The sequence below is a fragment of the Ranitomeya imitator genome, chromosome 1 (assembly GCF_032444005.1).
Source record: "Ranitomeya imitator isolate aRanImi1 chromosome 1, aRanImi1.pri, whole genome shotgun sequence".
Lineage (NCBI taxonomy): Eukaryota > Metazoa > Chordata > Amphibia > Anura > Dendrobatidae > Ranitomeya > Ranitomeya imitator.
The window spans coordinates 713,042,800-713,066,349 of NC_091282.1; positions in this window are offsets into that span (position 1 = coordinate 713,042,800).

Genomic DNA, 23,550 nt, shown 5'->3' on the forward strand with positions numbered 1-23,550 from the left:
TCAGTCACTTTGCGCAAAAAACAATGGAGCTGAACGTAGTTACATATAATGTCAGGGGTCTCAATAACCCGAGGAAAAGACACGCCCTCTGGAAAGAGCTGATCAGGTCCAAGGCTAACATCATTTGCATCCAGGAATCTAAGTTTCTTGAAGGTAACCATCCATACTTCACTCATCATAAGTTTCCACACATATTTGAGGCTTGCAACACAAAGAAAAGAGCAGGGGTGATAACAATAATAGAGAGTTCCACGCCTTTCGAGGCTTTGGGAGAGTACAAGGATAAAAAAGGCCGCTTTCACATACTAACGTGCAAAATTAATGATCAAGAGTGTACAATCGCCAACATCTATGCGCCAAACATAGGTCAAATCCCATTCTTGAACAAGGTCATGAAGAAAATTGAGGAAGTTAGGAGAGGTAGTTTGTTTCTGCTGGGCGATTTTAATATTACCCCAGACAACAAACTAGATTCATCTTCTAAAACCAGGCCTGCCGCGGATTGCCTTAATGTCTGGCTGGACAAAAATGAGGTATTTGACAACTTCAGATGTCTAAATGCAAACTCCAGAGAGTACACACACTTCTCGGATGTACACCAGACAGCCTCGAGAATTGACTTGATTGTTACAGATATCTACTCTCTGACCAAAGTTAAAGAAGTCTTAATTGGGGATAGGACAATCTCTGACCATGCCCCAGTCACCGGGAAAATTATAATGGGCCCCCCTCTTCTAAATGCCAGACTCTGGAGATGCAGCGCCAAAATCCTGCATAATCCCGTAAACAAAACAACAATCCAAAATGCCATAAACAATAACAAATCAGAAATGACAAACCCATGTATTAACTGGTGCGCTCATAAGGCAGTAATTAGAGGAGTGTTAATGGGAATTGCTTCTAAAGAAAAAAAAGAGTCTAGGAAAAAGATTCAAAACCTATCAAATAAAATTCGGGCAATAGAAAATAAAATACTGAAATTTACCTCACCCCCCCAAAATACTCAAATTGAACTTTCTAAACTAAGAACGGAACTTAGAGAGATATTATTCTCGCCATACGATGATACTGTAAAAATGTCTAATTATAGATTCTACACCTCCCATAATAAACCAACTAAGTACATGGCCAACAAAATTAAAAAGAAAAGAATTAACAATAGAATAAATAGAATCAACAAGCTAGATGGGACAGGCAAAATCTCACACCCAAAGGATATAGCAAATGAGTTTGCACTATTCTACTCTAAACTATATAACATCGATCCCAAACAAAACGACCCCATAGATAAATTAGGAAAAATTGACAAAATCAAATCATTCCTGTCACAAATAAATCTCCCCACCCTAACACTAGTAGAGCTCACCGCCCTTAAAGCCCCAGTCACCCCGGATGAAATAGAAAATGTTATCAAGGAGGTTGGTCTTCATAAATCCCCTGGTCCCGATGGGTTCACAAATGCCTACTACAAGGCTTTCTCAAATGTTCTCTCACCACACCTGGCTGAAACCTTTAATTATATCTTCCAAGGTGGTTCCTTCCCTTCGGAGATGTTGATGGCTACGGTATCGGTGATCCCTAAATCTAAAGGAGACCCTGAGGCTATGGAGAACTTTAGACCTATTTCCTTGATAAATGTGGACATCAAGATTTACTCAAAAATTTTGGCGGACAGGATTAGTCTGGTAATTCCAAGACTGATACCAAATGATCAGATGGGATTTGTGAAAGGAAGGCAACCAGCAGACGCAACCAGGAGAATCATCGATATTATGAGTTGGGCCAGGAAAAACAAGATACCTCTAACCCTACTGTCGCTAGACGCCGAGAAGGCCTTCGACAGAGTCAACTGGGATCTTCTGAGAGAGAGCTTAACTAAATTTGGATTCGACGATTCCATGATATCATATATCATGGCCTTATACTCTGAACCTAAGGCTAGCGTCTGCTGTAATTGCCAAATCTCGGATCCCTTCTGTATCAAAAATGGTACCAGACAGGGATGCCCGCTTTCACCCATCCTGTTTAACCTAGCCATAGAGCCTTTGGCCGAAATAATAAGATCTAACAATAAAATTTCAGGTATCTCCCCAGGCACTGGACATCATAAAATTACACTCTTCACAGATGATATTATACTAACCCTGTCCAACCCAGAAACTTCAATCCCCGAGGTGTTAACAAGTATTGAAAGATTTTCCGCACTTTCTAACTTCAAAATAAATGAAGCCAAGTCTAATATACTACCCATGGGCCTAGACAAAAGCCAAATACAAGTCATAAAGAACTCAACCCTCCTGAATTGGTGTGAAAAGGAATTCACATATTTAGGCATTATAATAAACAAAACAATGAAGGGGACAGTAAAATCAAACCTTAATCTACTAAGGGAGATATTAAACAAGGAGAACATTGCCCATAAAGACAATACATTATCATGGTGGGGTAGAACCCTTACAATGGGATTATTTATCCTACTGAAACTCCTCTACATTCTTAGATGTGTACCCCTCCCATTTTTAGATATCAGTTTCACCCATCTACAGACACAGATTAATGCTTTCATTTGGAACTCAAAAAAATCAAGAACTGCTACTCAAACTCTTTACAAAAGAAAAATTAATGGAGGGATTAATATCCCAAACCTCAAAGCTCATTATTACACCCTACTAATAAAGCAGAGTATTCACTGGCTACAAAACACAACCCCGCCGGTATGGTTAGACCTAGAGACGGCATTAAACAATAACCACCACCCAAAACTAATCATTCATAGAGCGCTATTCAACAACCTTCCAGACTCTGTATCGCACCCCCTTTTTCAGGCTGTGGCCATAGCCTGGAAGAAACTATCCTATCAGAAAAAAGGCTTAAAACACTCGGATATCTTAAAGGACATTCCCATCTCCTTAGTCTACTCTATAATCAACCAAACCCTCCCTAAGTTATGGATAGACTCAAAAATAAAAAAAATAGGGGACATATACACAGGGGAGACATTTATAAACTTTCAAACCCTAAAAAACAGGTATGGCATTCATTCATCTTCTTTCATCGAGTTCCTGATCCTTAAAAAGAATATAGGGTCTTTCATGGGAGATAGACCTAAACTATCAGAGCCATCTATCAAATTACTAAATAATGTCGGACACCATATATTTTGGAGCCATAAATTTATCTATAACAACTTTAACTCAGATTTCAATCTTTCTAAGAGCCCCCCAATGATTAAGTGGGAACAAGACTTAAAGGACTCATATAAAACCGAGGAATGGGAGGAGGCTATTACCACTTCCTACCAATCCACCCTCTCTATGACTCTCCAAGAAACCCATTTTAAAACAATTTCGCGATAGTACTACACCCCCAGTAGATTAGCACATATAAGTTCTGTAAACGCTGCCCAATGTTGGAGAGGCTGCGGCCAAAGAGGTGACATGATGCACATCTTCTGGAGCTGCCCAACAATAAACCCCCTCTGGAAGAAAATTTCTAGAGAAGTCATTAGCAAACTCACCAATACTCCCTTCACTTTGCAACCTCAAAATGCTCTGCTGTCTCTTGGACTTGATCAGCTCGATCACAACTTGAAATTATTAGTAATCCATATATGTCTAGTGGTAAAAAACTATATTGCATCCCTTTGGAAAAGTCAACAAATACCATCAACGAAGGACATTATTTCAAGAATCTCCCTGCATAGATCACATGAGTTCCACTTTGCAATAGCAAACAACCAATGTTCAAAATTTACAAAAAAATGGTCCAGATGGGATCAATTATTCCCTACCCCAATCACATGAAGTATTAGACAAGTTCATGCTCCATTTATTTGTCATAGAAAGGTAATCTTGATATTGGTTCTTCTATAGATTCAATTAATATTCTACTAAGGGCTACACAAGGTGACGTTTACTGTTTATATTAATTCACTATATTTCAGTGAAAATGTACATAGTTCCTGTTATATTATGTTTCATACAATACAACTGTAAAATCAGTTATCCCCCTACTGTTAGGGGGTTTGTCTTTTCCCTATCTCCATACCCCACCCCTTCCCTTCCTCCCCTTCCTAAACTATCACCCCCCCCGGTTAAAGTTAAAATTCAATAAAATATTTTGAAAGCAAACTATAAGGTATTTTCATGGTAGCAACTTATATACGGTACTCCTGTTTTATTGAAGACACATGCACATTAGTCTGCAAAGCCACATGTGTAAATTTCAGATAAAAGGTGGCTTTGGCCAAATTTATACTTACCCATATATACTCGAGTATAAGCCGACCCGAGTATAAGCCGACCCCCCTAATTTTGCCACAAAAAACTGGGAAAACTTAATGACTTGAGTATAAGCCTAGGGTGGGAAATGCAGCAGCTACTGGTAAATTTCAAAAATAATAATAGATACCAATAAAAGTAAAATTAATTGAGACATCAGTAGGTTAAGTGTTTTTGAATGTCCATATTGAATCAGGAATCCCATATAATGCTCCATACAGTTCATTATGGCCCCATAAGATGCTTCATATAACAATGTGCCACATATAATGCTCTATACCATTCATTATTGCCCCATAGATGCTCCATATAAAGCTGTGCCACATATAATGCTCCATACTGTTCATTATTGCCCCATAGATGCTCCATATAAAGCTGTGCCACATATAATGCTCCATACCGTTCATTATGGCCCCATAGATGCTCCATATAAAGCTGTGCCACATATAATGCTCCATACCGTTCATTATTGCCCCTTAGATGCTCCATATAAAGCTGTGCCACATATAATGCTCCATACCGTTCATTATTGCCCCATAGATACTCCATTTAAAGCTGTGCCATATATAATGCTCTATACCGTTCATTATTGCCCCATAGATACTCCATTTAAAGCTGTGCCATATATAATGCTGCTGCTGCTGCAATAAAAAAAAAAATGACATACTCGCCTCTCTTGCTGCCTGCAGCTCCTCAGCGTCCTGTCTCTCCGCACTGACTGTTCAGGCAGAGGGCGGCGCGCACACTAATACATCATCACGCCCTCTGACCTGAACAGTCACAGCAAGAGGACGGGAAGACGGAGCGGCGCCCGGCGGGTGGAACGCGGACAGGTAAATATGAAATACTCACCTGCTCCCGGCGTCCCTGGCTCCTTCTCCCGGACAGATGGTCTCTGGGCACTGCAGCCTCTTCCTCTGTCAGCGGTCACTGGCCACGCTCACTATAGGAATGAATATGCGGCTCTACCCCTATGGGAGTGGAGTCCATATTCATAACTTTAATGAGCGGTACCACGTGACCGCTGAACAGAGGAAGAGCTGCGGCACCCGAAGACCATGGGACAGGCAAAAATTTGGGCTGAAACTCTCGGCTTATACTCGAGTATATACGGTAATACAGAGGAGAATTTTTTTTACAAGAAGATTTTTAGAAAAAGAGATAAAAATATAGCGGCATTCTAACAATACAATTCATATGCATTGTTCATTGTTAATATTTGCTTCTTCATTTACAATAGAGCTAATGTGCATTAAAAATAACTATTCCCATCTCCAAGATCCTATCCAATGTAGTAGGTGTAATAATAATAATATTAGCAAATACCTCCAATTATAAATGTAGAATAGTTCTTATGATTCGCTGTGCATTGAAGGACCTTAGGTATCCATGGTTTTGACTACTGATATAGTGACAATTAGCTAGTTGTAAAGCTAGTGCTTGTAACCATGGATACCTAAGGTCCTGGAATACCTGTGATGCGCCCACCAGGGCAATGGGGATACTCGGCACTAGGTCCGGTCGCACTTAAAGGGGATGTCACGGTGGCTGCGACCTGGTCCGTGGCCCTGGACACTCACTTTAAAAGGGGAAAGGTCTTTAAAGGGTATTTGGGAATAAAGTCTATTCGTGACGCCACCTGTGGTTCTCGGTCAGAGGGGACTGACGCTGCTTAAAGGGGCCCTCTGGGGTGATGTTGTTTCAGCCAGATGGTGATGCTTTCCACAAGTGAATCATGCTCACCAGGGCTCTCAAGGTGTTTGGGCAAGGATGGTGTATGCGGGCAAATAAGTGGAGGACACAGGGTTGTAAACTCTTTTACCTGGTTTACTGGCAGTAGCAGTCCACAGTCCAGGGTACCAGGAACAGGTGATGGTATGGTCCACCGGCCTAGAGGCAATAGTGAATCCCACGTGAGGTCCGTAAGCCTTCCTACTCGCGCTAGTGTGTGAGGTCCCTGCTGCCTGTAGCTTGCTGGCAAAGTCCTCTCCCTCCTGCCCTGAGACAGGTACCTGTATGGTGGGCAGCTTGAGCCATTTTATAGGGTCTCTATCATGACCCGGGCTCTTCAGGTGCTGCTTCGCCTCCAGTTGGGTGTGGACAAACAACAAACAGTCCTATACCCTCCGGTTCTGCTATGTGTCCTAGAGTACAACACAGCCTTGGGCTCCCGGTGCCTGATTCCTGCGCTTCGGATCTGAGGGTGCCCGGGCACAGTTCCCCTCTGAGCCTCTTTCCTCCTCTGTGCTCCTTTCCTCAGTAGCTCCACCACTTTCAACCCCTCTGGTTCACTTCCTTTCCTGGAGCTGCAGCTCAGTCCTGGCTGCACAGCTCCACTGTCCGCTCTCAGTTTGACTTCCTTCTCTCTCCACTGTCTCTCACCAACTACTCTAACTCCTCCTCCAGACCAGAACACTTAAAGGGAACCTGTCACCCCCAAAATCGAAGGTGAACTAAGCCCACTGGCATCAGGGGCTTATCTACAGCATTCTGGAATGCTGTAGATAAGCCCCCTATGTAACCTGAAAGATGAGAAAAAGAGGTTAGACTATACTCACCTGGGCGGGCGGTCCGATCCGATGGGCGTCGCGGTCCGGTCCGGGGCCTCCCATCTTCTTACGATGACGTCCTCTTCTTGTCTTCACGCTGCGGCTCTGGCGCAGGCGTACTTTGTCTGCCCTATTGAGGGCAGAGCAAAGTACTGCAGTGCACAGGTGCTGGGCCTCTCTGACCTTTCTCGGCGCCTGCGCACTGCAGTACTTTGCTCTGCCCTCAACAGGGCAGACAAAGTATGCCTGTGCCGGAGCCGCAGCGTGAAGACAAGAAGAGGACATTATCGTAAGAAGATGGGAGGCGCTGGACCGGACCGCCACACCCATCGGACCAGACCGCAGCGGGAACGCCCTTGGGTGAGTATAATCTAACCTCTTTTTCTCATCTTTCAGGATACATCGGGGGCTTATCTACAGCATTCTAGAATGCTGTAGATAAGCCCCTGATGCCGGTGGCTTAGCTCACCTTCGATTTTGGGGATGACAGGTTCCCTTTAAAGCTGGGGAAGCTCCCCTGAATCCAGGTCCTGAGCTCCCCCTTCTGGCCCGGATTCAGAATGTGTTGAATATGGGTGCGTTACCAGGTAAAGGGATCCTTCTTGCCTCCAAGCATGATATCGCCCTCCCCGAAAGGAAGGCAACATCACTGTAACAACCGGTTGCCTGGGGTGTTACACCTACATGTGAGGACAGAGACATAGTGAATCAGAAAAACTATACTACATTTTTAATTGGAGGTATTTGCTGATATTATTATTATTATTATTATTATTATTAATAAACCTACTACATATTGGGATAGATTCTTGGAGATGGGAATACCCCTTTAAGGATTTATTTAATGCTTAATTGGGCATGGGGCTGAGTCGGTCACTGTCCCGCTCGTGGGTTGGGGATCCATTCTACCATGGGCCGGGCTTACCCTGGAGAGGCATAGCTAAGCGATTACCTAGTCTTCACTAGCGCCTCTGATGGTGAGGTCAGGCTTGAGCTGCAGGTAGCCGCCAGGTACCACTCTAAGGCAGTTCCCAGTGCAGCTGCAGCTGGAGTCAGGGACACAAGCAGGCAGGATAAGAACAGGTTCACTGGCTGAATGGATATTGATGCCGGTTCAGACGGAGTGGGTACAGGTTTCGACATAATAACTAATACAGACAGGACGGGTTCAGGTACATGATTAAGTTCTATCAGAGCCGTTTCTGGATAACAGCTACCTGACAACGAACTAGTGGGTACAAGACTAGTGTCGGAAATGCCCCCTATGTCCCCTACATAGGCTGGGGGCTTTTCCGGAGCCCTATCGCGCTGCTGGGAGACCTAGGCAATGTAGGTGGGCACAGGTATGTGGGAGCTGCGTTGGAGGACAGAGCAGAGGATGCCGCCAAACGGCTGTGGCAGTCAGCATGTCGGCATCCCTTCTGGAAGGAGGGAGAGGAACCATGCAAGGACACCGGTGTTAGTTATGCTACGTCTGATGATCTGCCGGCTCGCATGTGCATGCAGCAGGTATTGTGTATGTTTCCTAACATTTTAGGGTTTTTTTGCAAACTGGTACAGTATGTGAAAAGAGCCAAAGACTATAATCTGTTTGTTTAAAAATGAATGGCACACAAATGTTAAAACAAATAAATGAATAAGATCTAGTATGAATGGAGGTAGGCAAAATAGGGGGTGTCCGCTCCACATATCAGGTCTCTGACCACTGCTATTTTATATGCTTGGCTTTCTCTATATTACGAGAATATGGTTACTCTATAATCCTTTGTTTTGCTGCACAAGTAGTACAATATTCTGTGCTATTTTTCAGCTTTACACTTCTTGATAAATTACTGAGCACTGAGACTGATATTAAACTGAACACAATCACTAGATTTAAGAACAGAACTAGGCAAAACCCTCAAGTAATTCACTTTACATGTAAGCTAGAGAATGTCCCCTTCGCTCCATCCTTCAGTACAAGCTAATTTCTCCAGGCCAATGTTATCCAATCTACACTGAATATTCCCATGTGACAGTATGTCAAAAGCTTTAGGTTAATCAAGCTGAATATTACATAGTTACATAGTTACATAGTTATTAAGGTTGAAGGAAGACTATATGTCCATCTAGTTCAACCCATAGCCTAACCTAACATGCCCTAACATGTTGATCCAGAGGAAGGCAAAAAAAACCCATGTGGCAAAGAGTAAGGTCCACATTGGGGAAAAAAAATTCCTTCCCGACTCCACATACGGCAATCAGACTAGTTCCCTGGATCAACGCCCTATCAAGGAATCTAGTGTATATACCCTGTAACATTATACTTTTCCAGAAATGAATCCAGCCCCCTCTTAAATTTAAGTAATGAATCACTCATTACAACATCATACGGCAGAGAGTTCCATAGTCTCACTGCTCTTACAGTAAAGAATCCACGTCTGTTATTATGCTTAAACCTTTTTTCCTCCAACCGCAGAGGATGCCCCCTTGTCCCTGTTTCAGGTCTATGATTAAAAAGATCATCAGAAAGGTCTTTGTACTGTCCCCTCATATATTTATACATTAAAATAAGATCACCCCTTAGTCTTCGTTTTTCCAAACTAAATAGCCCCAAGTGTAATAACCTATCTTGGTATTGCAGACCCCCCAGTCCTCTAATAACCTTGGTCGCTCTTCTCTGCACCTGCTCCAGTTCAGCTATGTCTTTCTTAAACACCGGAGACCAGAACTGTGCACAGTATTCTAAGTGTGGTCGAACTAGTGACTTGTATAGAGGTAAAATTATATTCTCCTCATGAGCATCTATGCCTCTTTTAATGCATCCCATTATTTTATTTGCCTTTCTAGCAGCTGCCTGACACTGGCCACTAAATATGAGTTTGTCATCCACCCATACACCCAGGTCTTTTTCATTGACGGTTTTGCCCAGAGTTTTAGAATTAAGCACATAATTATACATCTTATTACTTCTACCCAAGTGCATGACCTTACATTTATCCCCATTAAAGCTCATTTGCCATTTATCAGCCCAAGCTTCTAGTTTACATAAATCATCCTGTAATATAAAATTGTCCTCCTCTGTATTGATTACCCTGCAGAGTTTAGTGTCATCTGCAAATATTGAAATTCTACTCTGAATGCCCCCTACAAGGTCATTAATAAATATGTTAAAAAGAAGAGGGCCCAATACTGACCCCTGTGGTACCCCACTGCTAACCGCTACCCAGTCCGAGTGTGCTCCATTAATAACCACCCTTTGTTTCCTATCCCTGAGCCAGCTCTCAACCCACTTGCACATATTTTCCCCTATCCCCATTATTCTCATTTTATGTATCAACCTTTTGTGTGGCACCGTATCAAAAGCTTTTGAAAAGTCCATATACACTACATCCACTGGGTTCCCTTGGTCCAATCCGGAACTTACCTCTTCATAGAAACTGATCAAATTAGTCTGACATGAACGGTCCCTAGTAAACCCGTGCTGATACTGGGTCATGAGGTTATTCCTCTTCAGATACTCCAGTATAGCGTCCCTTAGAATGCCCTCCAGGATTTTACCCACAGTAGAGGTTAAGCTTACTGGCCTATAATTTCTGAGTTCAGTTTTTGTTCCCTTTTTGAATATTGGCACCACATTTGCTATACGCCAGTCCTGTGGCACAGACCCTGTTATTATGGTGTCTTTAAAGATTAAAAATAATGGTCTATCAATGACTGTACTTAATTCCTGCAGTACTCGAGGGTGTATCCCATCAGGGCCCGGAGATTTGTCAATTTTAGTGATTTTTAGACGCCGCCGCACTTCCTGCTGGGTTAAGTAGGTGACATTTAATTGGGAATTTTTATCACTAGACATTTTGTCTGCCATGGGATTTTCTTGTGTAAATACTGATGAAAAAAAGTCATTTAGCATATTGGCTTTTTCCTCATCCTCATCCACCATCTCTCCCAGACTATTTTTAAGGGGGCCAACACTATCATTTTTTAGTTTCTTACTATTTATGTAGTTAAAGAATATTTTAGGATTATTTTTACTCTCTCTGGCAATGAGTCTCTCTGTCTCAATCTTTGCTGCCTTGATTTGCTTTTTACAGAATTTATTTAATTTTCTGTATTTATTTAATGCCTCCTCACTACCTACTTCCTTTAATTCTCTAAATGCTTTCTTTTTGTCACTTATTGCGCCCCTTACAGCTCTATTTAGCCATATTGGTTTCCTCCTATTTCTAGTATGTTTATTCCCATACGGTATATACTGTGCACAGGTCCTATCCAGGATGCTAATAAACGTCTCCCATTTTCTTTGTGTATTTTTGTGTCTCAGGATATCGTCCCAGTTAATTGCACCAAGATCCTCTCTCATCCGTTGGAAATTTGCCCTCCTGAAGTTTAGTGTCCTTGTAACCCCTCTACTACACATCTTTTTAAAGGATACATGAAAACTTATTATTTTGTGATCGCTATTTCCCAAGTGACCCCCAACCCTTATATTTGATATGCGGTCTGGCCTGTTGGTTAATATTAGGTCTAGTAGTGCCCCCCTTCTTGTTGGGTCCTGAACCAGTTGTGAAAGGTAATTGTCTCTCATAATTGTCAAAAACCGATTACCTTTGCTGGAACTGCAGGTTTCTGTTCCCCAATCTATTTCAGGGTAGTTGAAGTCCCCCATAATAATGACTTCTCCTTGAGTCGCAGCTTCATCTATTTGCTTTACGAGGATATTCTCCATTGCTTCCATTATTTTTGGAGATTTATAACAAACCCCTATCAGTAATTTATTATTTTTTCCCCCTCCCCTTATCTCCACCCACAGGGATTCTACATTTTCATTAAATACACCTATATTATCGCGCAGGATGGGTTTTAAGGATGATTTTACATATAGACACACCCCTCCCCCTCGCTTATCTGTACGGTCATTTCTGAACAGGCTATAGCCCTGCAAGTTAACAGCCCAGTCATGGCTGTCATCCAGCCATGTCTCAGATATCCCCACCATGTCATAATTATGCTCCAACAACATTAGTTCTAATTCGTCCATTTTGTTGGCGAGGCTTCTGGCATTTGTATACATGCACTTTATGTTCCTCTCTGTACTTCTATTTCTTAAATTATTAACTGTTCTGACCCCACCCCCCATGCCACCGCCACCCCCAGCTTCCTTATTTGTGCCCAGATCTCTGTCTGCACTATCTTCCCCTCCTATAAAATGAATACCCTCCCCCCCAATTCCTAGTTTAAACACTCCTCCAACCTTCTAGCCATTTTCTCCCCCAGCACAGCTGCACCCTCCCCATTGAGGTGCAGCCCGTCCCTAGCGTAGAGCCTGTAGCCAACTGAGAAGTCGGCCCAGTTCTGCAGGAACCCAAACCCCTCCTTCCTACACCAATTCTTGAGCCACTTATTAACCTCCCTAATCTCCCGTTGCCTCTCTGGCGTGGCACGTGCTACCGGCAGTATTTCGGAAAATACCACATTGGAGGTCCTTGCTTTCAGCTTGCAGCCTAATTCCCTGAAATCATCTTTAAGGACCTTCCACCTACCTCTAACTTTGTCATTAGTGCCAATGTGCACCATGACCGCTGGGTCCTCACCAGCCCCTCCCAATAATCTGTCCACCCGATCAGCGATGTGTCGGACTCGAGCGCCAGGTAGGCAGCACACCGTTCGACGATCCCTGTCTTTGTGACAGATTGCCCTATCTGTTCCCCTAATAATATTCATAGGATAACTATCGTTATAATCTACTCCAAGAATGACCATTCGAGACACGAATTGCAACCTTGTGTGAATGTGACTTAAGACTAGGTTCAGATTGCGTTAGTGCAATCCGTTTAGCGCCTAGCGCTAGCGGATTGCGCTAACGCAATGTGTTGTAAAGGGGTCGCGTTAAACGTCCCCGCTCTCGCAGATCTCCGATCTGCGAGAGCGGGGAACGGACCGCGGGCGCGTCTCGGACGCTGCAAGCAGCATCCGCGGCGCGCCACAAAACACCGGCACATCCCTAGCACGTGCCGAAAATGGCACGCGCTAGTGCGGTCCCATTAACGCAATGGGAACCTAGCCTAATACCCCACCCCACATGCAGGATCTAATTTGTCTTCTAATACTAGTGATCATCATGTATGAATACTTTTAAAGGGAATCTGTCACCAAGTTTTGCTACCTTATCTTAGAGCAGCAGTATGTTGGGGCAGAAACCATGATTTTATTAATGTGTCGCTTACAGGGCTGCTTGCTGTCATTTTGATAAAATCACGGTTTTAACTGCTGCAGATCTACCATTTCTCAGAATGTTGAACTTTGTAAAATCCCATCCACACCACTGATTGGCAGCTTTCTGCCTATTCACAGTGTATACAGAAAGCTGTCAATCAGTGTTGGGGGCGTAGTTGGACTACTTGGCAGCAGATCTACTAGTCCCCTAATGATAATCTCATGCTGATAAAACTGTGATTTTGTCAGAACTGCAGCAAACAGCCCAGTTAGTGATTGTGGAGACATGAGGATCAGTGGGTGCTCTCGTCCTCTGGCTTGACTGTCTTTAGAAAGACCACATGGACCAGAGCTCATCCCACTGAATGCCCGTATTCCTTCCCCGTGGGCAGAATACTACTCAGACAACACAGGGTGAGGGTAACAGTGTGCCAATACTTTATTGAACCGCCAACATACAATAACATATAATACAAACCCAGCAAGTACATAAGATGGTGCAAATTACAGGGTCTCACCCTTCCGCTGCCAGGATTAGAGCAGCTGCGATTTTGGAACTTCCAGGGCCAACTACCGCAGCCAGTGGTACCCCATTTTTGTCAGGCACCCACAAAGAGGAGATAGCCACAAGCTTATGAAGCTGACAGTTCATTGAGGCATGTGGTCAGGTGACCTGATTGGAGCACCCAGGTTGGGACAAGCATCTACATGGGCTCAGTAATGGACGGTGGTCAAATCTGTATTCCTCTGGTTGAAGCCATGGTGCCATGGAGCTGTTCTGTAAAGTCTCTCTCAAAAAAGGTTAGAGGTCCCTTTTCATACCCACAGCTGTCCTCCAGGCCATCATCCACAGTACATGGCGAAGGTAGGATGAAGACAATTCTCATTGTTCAAGTATTCAATCAATTTGCATAGTTTGTCCTTCACTGTTTGCAGGTCAACAAGCTACATGGACTAACACAATGGGAATTACCATATTAGCAAACATCAATTGTTCAATTATCCTGTGTCCCTGTCTTCCAAGGATAGCAGCACAATAAGTTGCAGCAAATATCAATTTGAGAGTCATCCTTAAGGCTCATATAAACAATAGCCTGTGTCTCTTGACCCACCGAACAAAAACACGTCTAGCCTAATCTGGAATAAATGCTGTATTGTCACAGTGATACATTGCTGGAATCAGGGACTCCGCTCCTACATCATGCTGCTGTCAAATCACATTGCAAAAAAAGTGAGATTCTATTTAAGACAAAAAAGGATACAAGAAATTAACATGAATTGAGCTACTGTTTCACAGAACCCCATTGCAACTGCCTGCCTGTTTTATACATGGCTGTGGTAGAAGATACCACAGTGAAATCATGGAACATGGCATGTTCAATGGTGTTTTTCTAACACTCATTGACTGTATAGCTACCAAGATGCTAAGGCCCATTCAGGGCTGGCGTTAGGGGCAGGAAGGCCAGGCAGTTGCCTAGGGCCCCTGCACCTCTAGGGGCCCTCAGCCAGTGGCCACTCTGGGGCCCCTGAGAAAGAGGGTCCTGGCGCCGTCCCCTGCCCGCATTCAACTTATCTGCATCATAGATGCAGATAAAGTTGAAAGCAGTGATCGAGGAGAGAACGTCATGTGATGCTCCCTCTCCCATCAGATCACTCCCCCTCTGCATCTGACTTAGCATGTTTCAGCAGTGGAGCTAATGAGATGCTGACACGCTCTGGAGAAGTCAGAGCAGCTGGAGAACAAGGAGGAGAGGTAAGTATTGTGTGTCTGCATTATAGTGTATGTGTGTGTCTGCTGCACGATACTGTGTGTGGGGGTACTGCACTATACTGTGTGTGGGGGCGCTGCACTATACTGTGTGTGGGAGGCTACATTATACTGTGTGTGGACTCCACTATACTGTGTGTTTGTGGGGGGCTGCATTATACTGTGTGTAGGGCTACATTATACTCAGAGGGGGCTGTTTTATACTCTGGGGGCTGCATTATGCTGTGTGTGGGGGGCTGCACTATACTGTGTGTTTGTGGGGGCTGCTATATACTGTGGGATGGCTGCTTTATACTGTGTGTGGGGGGCTGCATTATACTGTGTGTGAAGGCTGCACTATACTGTGTGTTTGTGGGGAGGGGCTGAATTATACCTTGTGGTGTGGGGTCTGGATTATACTGTGTGTGAGGCTGCATTCTACTCAGAGGGGGATGCATTATACTCTGGGGGGCTGCATTATACTCTAACAAGGACCATGGGTAGTGTGTTTTACTGTATGTACTGTATGGGACCTGCATTATACTGTACCGAGGACTATCTGTACCAATCATTCTTCCTCAGCCGCAGAAAGGGTAGGTGCACACGGTCAGTAAACGATGCGGGTTGGACGCTGCGTACTTGTGCAGCGGCCAGATGTTACAGTATAGTGGATGGGATTTCACAAAATCCCATGCCCACTATGCATGCACAGTTGCTTGCAGCTCACCCCTGGAGACGAACATGTGGTGCATCTTTCCAGACCAAAGCATGTCAATTTATCTTTATTTGTCTCCGCAAGATAAATTTCATCCGTACAATTTATAGGATGCGGTGATTCTGCACGGTTCAATGATCACATGCGGATTCATCTGCGTTCAATAGCTGGCAGCGCTTTGGACACAGCGGACATGTGCTGCGTCCAAAACGCTACCAATTACTGAGCGTGTGCACTTACCCTAAATGGGCCAGGAAACAAGAGTCAAACAATTTCAATATTGTCCATCACGCTCATCTAGCGGCCTGAACTTAGTGCTTGTAAATACAACTGAAATGTTTGTGTGATGGTGCGATATGTTAACATTTGGGGTCCCACTTTAAACTTTTGCCCAGTGCCCCACTTTGTCTAAAACCAGCCTTGGGCCCATTGAAAGAGATGATGTACTGCTGCTGTTTCCTCTGCATTCCTGTTATGTGTAGTTTGCCAGACATAGGACACTAGGAAAAAATCAGAGCATACTATCAAAATTCTCCTACAAAGCATGTTGAGAAAAAAAGCCTCCTTGCACTTCCAGTTTCATAAGCAGGATCTCCGGTATGGGAGACAGAAAAACTAACAGCAAGCTCTCCCATATGCAGCTAATCACAGCTTGACAGCTCATCCAGCAGCCTAACAATCTCAGACGCTGATGAGCTGTGATTGGCAGCATATGGGAGGAGAGAAGAAGACTCTGAAGAGCCCATTTGGACTGTATGAAGTAGAGATTTCACATACTGTGCTCCAAAAGCAACAAATGTGAATATCTCTGCAATGAAGCGATGCAGCTAAAAATGGAAAAAAAAATGCAGAAAACGAGGAGCTTAGAGATTTTTGCAAGGCATATAAGTTAATTTTTTGAGCAAGTGACAGGTCTTCTTTAAGCAAAGTATCTTGTTATTTTTTAATACTTTATATGATAGAAATGCTGCTTCTTCAATAAGGCCCATTGTGCATTACATTCAAAGTTATACTTTCACTTATGCACTCGTTTTAGTATTCTGGGACAGATCACAGAAGGTGAAAGCAAAACCATTTTCTAAAATTTACTTGTCTTTGAAGTAACCAGTTTCACTTTCAGGAGTTATAATAAAAATTAGCATTTTAACCCCTTCCCGACCCATGACGCCACGTAGGCGTCATGAAAGTCGGTGCCATTCCGACCCATGACGCCTATGCGGCGTCATGGAAAGATCGCGTCCCTGCAGATCGGGTGAAAGGGTTAACTCCCATTTCACCCGATCTGCAGGGACAGGGGGAGTGGTAGTTTAGCCCAGGGGGGGTGGCTTCACCCCCTCGTGGCTACGATCGCTCTGATTGGCTGTTGAAAGTGAAACTGCCAATCAGAGCGATTTGTAATATTTCACCCATTATAACGGGTGAAATATTACAATCCAGCCATGGCCGATGCTGAAATATCATCGGCCATGGCTGGAAATACTAGTGTGCCCCCACCCCACCCCTCCGATCGCCCCCCCACCCCCCCGATCTGGCCGGTACACTGCTCCGGCTCCCCTCCGTCCAGTGCTCCGCTCCCCCCCGTGCTCGTGCCCGCTCCCCCCGTGCTCCAATCACCCCCCCGTGCTCCAATCACCCCCCCTGCACTCCGATCCACCCCCCCGTGCTCCGTTCCACCCCCCCGTGCTCCATTCCAGCCCCCCCGTGCTCCGTTCCACGCCCCCCGCGCTCCGTTCCACCCCTCCCGCGCTCCGATCCCCCCCCCGTGCTCCGATCCCCCCCCCCGTTGTCCCCCCCCACCCTATCATACTTACCGATCCAGTCGTGGTCCCGTCCGTCTTCTCCCGGGCGCCGCCATCTTCCAAAATGGCGGGCGCATGCGCAGTGCGCCCGCCGAATCTGCCGGCCGGCAGATTCGTTCCAAAGTGCATTTTGATCACTGAGATATAATCTATCTCAGTGATCAAAATAAAAAAAATAATAAATGACCCCCCCCCCTTTGTCACCCCCATAGGTAGGGACAATAAAAAAATAAAGAAATTTTTTTTTTTCCACTGTTAGAATAGGGTTAGGGTTAGGGGTAGGGTTAGGGTTAGGGGTAGGGTTAGGGGTAGGGTTAGGGTTAGGGGTAGGAGTAGGGTTAGGGGTAGGGGTAGGGGTAGGGGTAGGTGTAGGGGTAGGGTTAGGGGTAGGGTTAGGGTTAGGGCTAGGGTTAGGGTTAGGAATGTGCACACGTATTCTGGTCCTCTGCGGATTTTTCCGCTGCGGATTTGATAAATCCGCAGTGCTAAACCGCTGCGGATTTATGGCGGATTTACCGCGTTTTTTTCTGCGCATTTCACTGCGGTTTTACAATTGCGATTTTCTATTGGAGCAGTTGTAAAACCGCTGCGGAATCCGCACAAAGAAGTGACATGCTGCGGAATGTAAACCGCTGCGTTTCCGTGCAGTTTTTCCGCAGCATGTGTACAGCGATTTTTGTTTCCCATAGGTTTACATTGAACTGTACACTCATGGGAAACTGCTGCGGATCCGCAGCATTTTCCGCAGCGTGTGCACATACCTTTAGAATTAGGCTATGTGCACACGGTGCGGATTTGGCTGCGGATCCGTAGCAGTGTTCCATCAGGTTTACAGTACCATGTAAACATATGAAAAACCAAATCCGCTGTGCCCATGGTGCGGAAAATACCGCGCGGGAACGCTGCGTTGTATTTTCCGCAGCATGTCAATTCTTTGTGCGGATTCCGCAGCGTTTTACACCTGTTCCTCAATAGGAATCCGCAGGTGAAATCCGCACAAAAAACACTGGAAATCCGCGGAAAATCCGCAGGTAAAACACAGTGCCTTTTACCCGCAGATTTTTCAAAAATGGTGCGGAAATATCTCACACGAATCCGCAACGTGGGCACATAGCCTTAGGGTTAGGGTTGGAATTAGGGTTGTGGTTAGGGTTAGGGGTGTGTTGGGGTTAGTGTTGTGGTTAGGGGTGTGTTGGGGTTAGGGTTGTGATTAGGATTATGGCTACAGTTGGGATTAGGGTTAGGGGTGTGGGGGGGTTAGTGTTGGAGGTAGAATTGAGGGGTTACCACTGTTTAGGCACATCAGGGGTCTCCAAACGCAACATGGCGCCACCATTGATTCCAGCCAATCTCGTATTCAAAAAGTCAAATGGTGCTCCCTCACTTCCGAGCCCTGACGTGTGCCCAAACAGTGGTTTACCCCCACATATGGGGTACCAGCATACTCAGGACAAACTGCGCAACAATTACTGGGGTCCAATTTCTCCTGTTACCCTTGTGAATCTAAAAAAATGCTTGCTAAAACATAATTTTTGAGGAAAGAAAAATGATTTTTTATTTTCACGGCTCTGCGTTGTAAACGTCTGTGAAGCACTTGGGGGTTCAAAGTGCTCACCACATATCTAGATAAGTTCCTTGGGGGGTCTAGTTTCTAAAATGGGGTCACTTGTGGGGGGTTTCTACTGTTTAGGCACACCAGGGGCTCTGCAAACGCAACGTGACACCCGCAGACCATTCCATCAAAGTCTGCATTTCAAAAGTCACTACTTCCCTTCTGAGCCCCGACGTGTGCCCAAACAGTGGTTTACCCCCACATATGGGGTATCAGCGTACTCAGGAGAAACTGGACAACAACTTTTGGGGTCCAATTTCTCCTGTAACCCTTGGGAAAATAAAAAATTCTGGGCTAAATAATTATTTTTGAGGAAAGAAAACGTATTTATTATTTTCACGGCTCTGCATTATAAACTTCTATGAAGCACTTGGGGGTTCAAAGTGCTCACCACACATCTAGATAAGTTCCTTTCAGGGTCTAGTTTCCAAAATGGGGTCACTTGTGGGGGGTTTCTACTGTTTAGGCACATCAGGGGCTCTGCAAACGCAACGTGACGCCCGCAGAGCATTCCATCAAAGTCTGCATTTCAAAACGTCACTACTTCAATTCCAAGCCCCGGCATGTGCCCAAACAGTAGTTTACCCCCACATATGGGGTATCACCGTACTCAGGAGAAACTGGACAACAAATATTGGGGTCAAATTTCTCCTGTTACCCTTGGGAAAATTAAAAAATTCTGGGCTAAATAATTATTTTTGAGGAAAGAAAACGTATTTATTATTTTCACGGCTCTGCATTATAAACTTCTATGAAGCACTTGGGGGTTCAAAGTGCTCACCACACATCTAGATAAGTTCCTTTGGGGGTCTAGTTTCCAAAATGGGGTCACTTGTGGGGGGTTTCTACTGTTAAGCCACATCAGGGGCTCTGCAAACGCAACGTGACGCCCACAGAGCATTCCATCAAAGTCTGCATTTCAAAACGTCACTACTTCACTTCCGAGCCCCGGCATGTGCCCAAACAGTGATTTACCCCCACATATGGGGTATCAGCGTACTCAGGAGAAACTGGACAACAACTTTTGGGGTCAAATTTCTCCTGTTACCCTTGGGAAAATAAAAAATTGCAGGCTAAAAGATCATTTTTGAGAAAATAATTTTTTTTTTTATTTTCATGGCTCTGCGTTATAAACTTCTGTGAAGCACTTGGGGGTTCAAAGTCCTCACCACACATCTAGATTAGTTCCTTTGGGGGTCTAGTTTCTAAAATGGTGTCATTTCTGGGGGATCTCCAATGTTTAGGCACACAGGGGCTCTCCAAACGTGACATGGTGTCCGCTAATGATTGGAGCTAATTTTCCATTTAAAAAGCCAAATGGCGTGCCATCCCTTCCGAGCCCTGCCGTGCGCCCAAACAGTGGTTTACCCCCACATATGGGGTATCAGCGTACTCAGGACAAACTGGACAACAATATTTGGGGTCCAATTTCTCCTATTATCCTTGGCAAAATAGGAAATTCCAGGCTAAAAAATCATTTTTGAGGAAAGAAAAATTATTTTTTATTTTCATGGCTCTGCGTTATAAACTTCTGTGAAGCACCTGGGGGTTTAAAGTGCTCAATATGCATCTAGATAAGTTCCTTGGGGGGTCTAGTTTCCAAAATGGGGTCACTTGTGGGGGAGCTCCAATGTTTAGGCACACAGGGGCTCTCCAAACGCGACATGGTGTCCGCTAACAATTGGAGCTAATTTTCCATTCAAAAAGTCAAATGGCACGCCTTCTCTTCCGAGCCCTGCCGAGTGCCCAAACAGTGGTTTACCCCCACATATGAGGTATCGGCGTACTCGGGAGAAATTGCCCAACAAATTTTATGATCCATTTTATCCTACTGCCCATGTGAAAATGAGAAAATTGAGGCGAAAAGAATTTTTTTGTGAAAAAAAATTACTTTTTCATTTTTACAGATCAATTTGTGAAGCACCTGAGGGTTTAAAGTGCTCACTAGGCATCTAAATTAGTTCCTTGGGGGGTCTAGTTTCCAAAATGGGGTCACTTGTGGGGGAGCGCCAATGTTTAGGCACACAGGAGCTATCCAAACGCGACATGGTGTCCGCTAACGATGGAAATAATTTTTCATTCAAAAAGTCAAATGGCGCTCCTTCCCTTCCGAGCCTTACCATGTGCCCAAACAGTGGTTTACCTCCACATGTGAGGTATTGGTGTACTCAGGAGAAATTGCCCAACACATTTTAGGATCCATTTTATCCTGTTGCCCATGTGAAAATGAAAAAATTGAGGCTAAAAGAATTTTTTTGTGAAAAAAAGTACTTTTTCATTTTTACGGATCAATTTGTGAAGCACCTGGGGGTTCAAAGTGCTCACTATGCATCTAGATAAGTTCCTTGGGGCGTCTAGTTTCCAAAATGGGGTCACTTGTGGGGGAGCTCCAATTTTTAGGCACACGGGGGCTCTCCAAACGTGACATGGTGTCCGCTAAAGAGTGGAGCCAATTTTTGATTCAAAAAGTCAAATGGCGCTCCTTCCCTTCCAAGCCCTGCCGTGCGCCAAAACAGTGGTTTACCCCCACATATGAGGTATCAGCGTACTCAGGACAAATTGTACAACAACGTTCGTGGTTCAGTTTCTCCTTTTACCATTGGGAAAATAAAAAAATTGTTGCTAAAAGATAATTTTTGTGACTAAAAAGTTAAATGTTCATTTTTTCCTTCCATGTTGCTTCTGCTGCTGTGAAGCACCTGAAGGGTTAATAAACTTCTTGAATGTGGTTTTGAGTACCTTGAGGGGTGCAGTTTTTAGAATGGTGTCACTTTTGGGTATTTTCAGCCATATAGACCCCTCAAACTGACTTCAAATGTGAGGTGGTCCCTAAAAAAAATGGTTTTGTAAATTTCGTTGTAAAAATGACAAATCGCTGGTCGAATTTTAACCCTTATAACTTCCTAACAAAAAAAAATTTTGTTTCCAAAATTGTGCTGATGTAAAGTAAACATGTGGGAAATGTTATTTATTAACTATTTTGTGTCACATATCTCTCTGGTTTAACAGAATAAAAATTCAAAATGTGAAAATTGCGAAATTTTCAAAATTTTCACCAAATTTCCGTGTTTATCACAAATAAATGCAGAATTTATTGACCTAAATTTACCACTAACATGAAGCCCAATATGTCACGAAAAAACAATCTCAGAACCGCTAGGATCCGTTGAAGCGTTCCTGAGTTATTACCTCATAAAGGGACACTGGTCAGAATTGCAAAAAACGGCAAGGTCTTTAAGGTCAAAATAGGCTGGGTCTTGAAGGGGTTAATTTGAGCTGCGCTAATTAAGGATTTGTTCACAGGGTATGGGAAATGTAATTATAATGTGTAGTCTTATTAGACAGCATCGTGCGAGAAGATCATGTTACACGCTGATTATTGTGTACAATGAAGTTGAGCCAGAGCTGTTACTATTTCATTTGTAACATCCTCTTATACATTGTGCAATTTGTACTGATAATGCAGCATACTTTAAGCATGAAATAGCAACATGTGGCAGCCATTAAGCAGTACATTACCTCCCTCGCTGCATGTCTCACTTACATGTAGGAACATTTTAACAAATTAGTGAGTCCCTTTTCCTGAATACTGTCAAATAATCATTTAAAAAATAACATAGAATAAAAACAAATTGAATAAATCCCCTGCAGTAAGTCAATAGGTAAATAGTAATAGTACATGTGAAAAACATAGGGTGCTTAGCTCACATTGCTTTGATCAAAAACGTGTATAAGCCATCCCACCGCGACAAGGTGTACCCCAATCTGGATGGTCCTATGTCTAAAGTAAAACCACTCTATATGCTATCCGGCGGACAAAGCAGGACCCAGGTCTGACTGTTTAGGCACCCGCCTGTGACAAGTGGTGTTGATGCAGCAATGTTGGTTAGTCCGGACAGCACATGAAGCAGGGATGGTCAGTAGAGCTGTCTATGCTGGATGGCACATTGAGCAAAATAGAAAACGGCAAAACACACTTAATTTTTATAAATGGAGCATTGAAGAAAGTTCAAGTTTTCATTTCAGGTATATAAAATAATTTTCCTGAACATTATAATGTAAACAATTTCCAATCACCATATTCACTGCGGTTACCCCCGTTCAGTAAATTTGGTGCAGACAATCCTCTTCACTCCAACGAACAGGAGTATAGGCTGAGATGCCATTCAGACAATCAGAGGGTCTGGACCTGTGGACATTTTGGGGATACCCCCCCCTTCGTCAAGTATCCGCCGTGAATATGGTAGTTTATTACCTTGTAATGTTCAGAAATTTGTCACAATCCATTTTTGGATGCGTGGCAGCTCTGGTGCCATTATGATTTAAATGTAGCTTTTTCCCTTTCAGGGCAGCAGGGGTTAATGTCAGTTTCCCTTGTTGGCAGTGTTGCAATTGCAGAGTTGCTAGGTCAGCTGATGTGGGTGGTGACCACTCCCACCATCTTTTAAATAGTCACCTGATGCATTAGCTGACTATTGGTGATAGAGCAAACTATGTTGACCAAGCCTGGAGGAAGGAGCTCTCTTGTTGCAGTGGTGAATCTGCTGGTTTCGTGGAGTTCATTGTCCTGGTGGCTTTCTTCTGCTATGCAGTGTTTTGCAGCAGAGAAAGTTGTTAAGCCAAGTGTGGTGTTTTACCTTGTTCATCTCC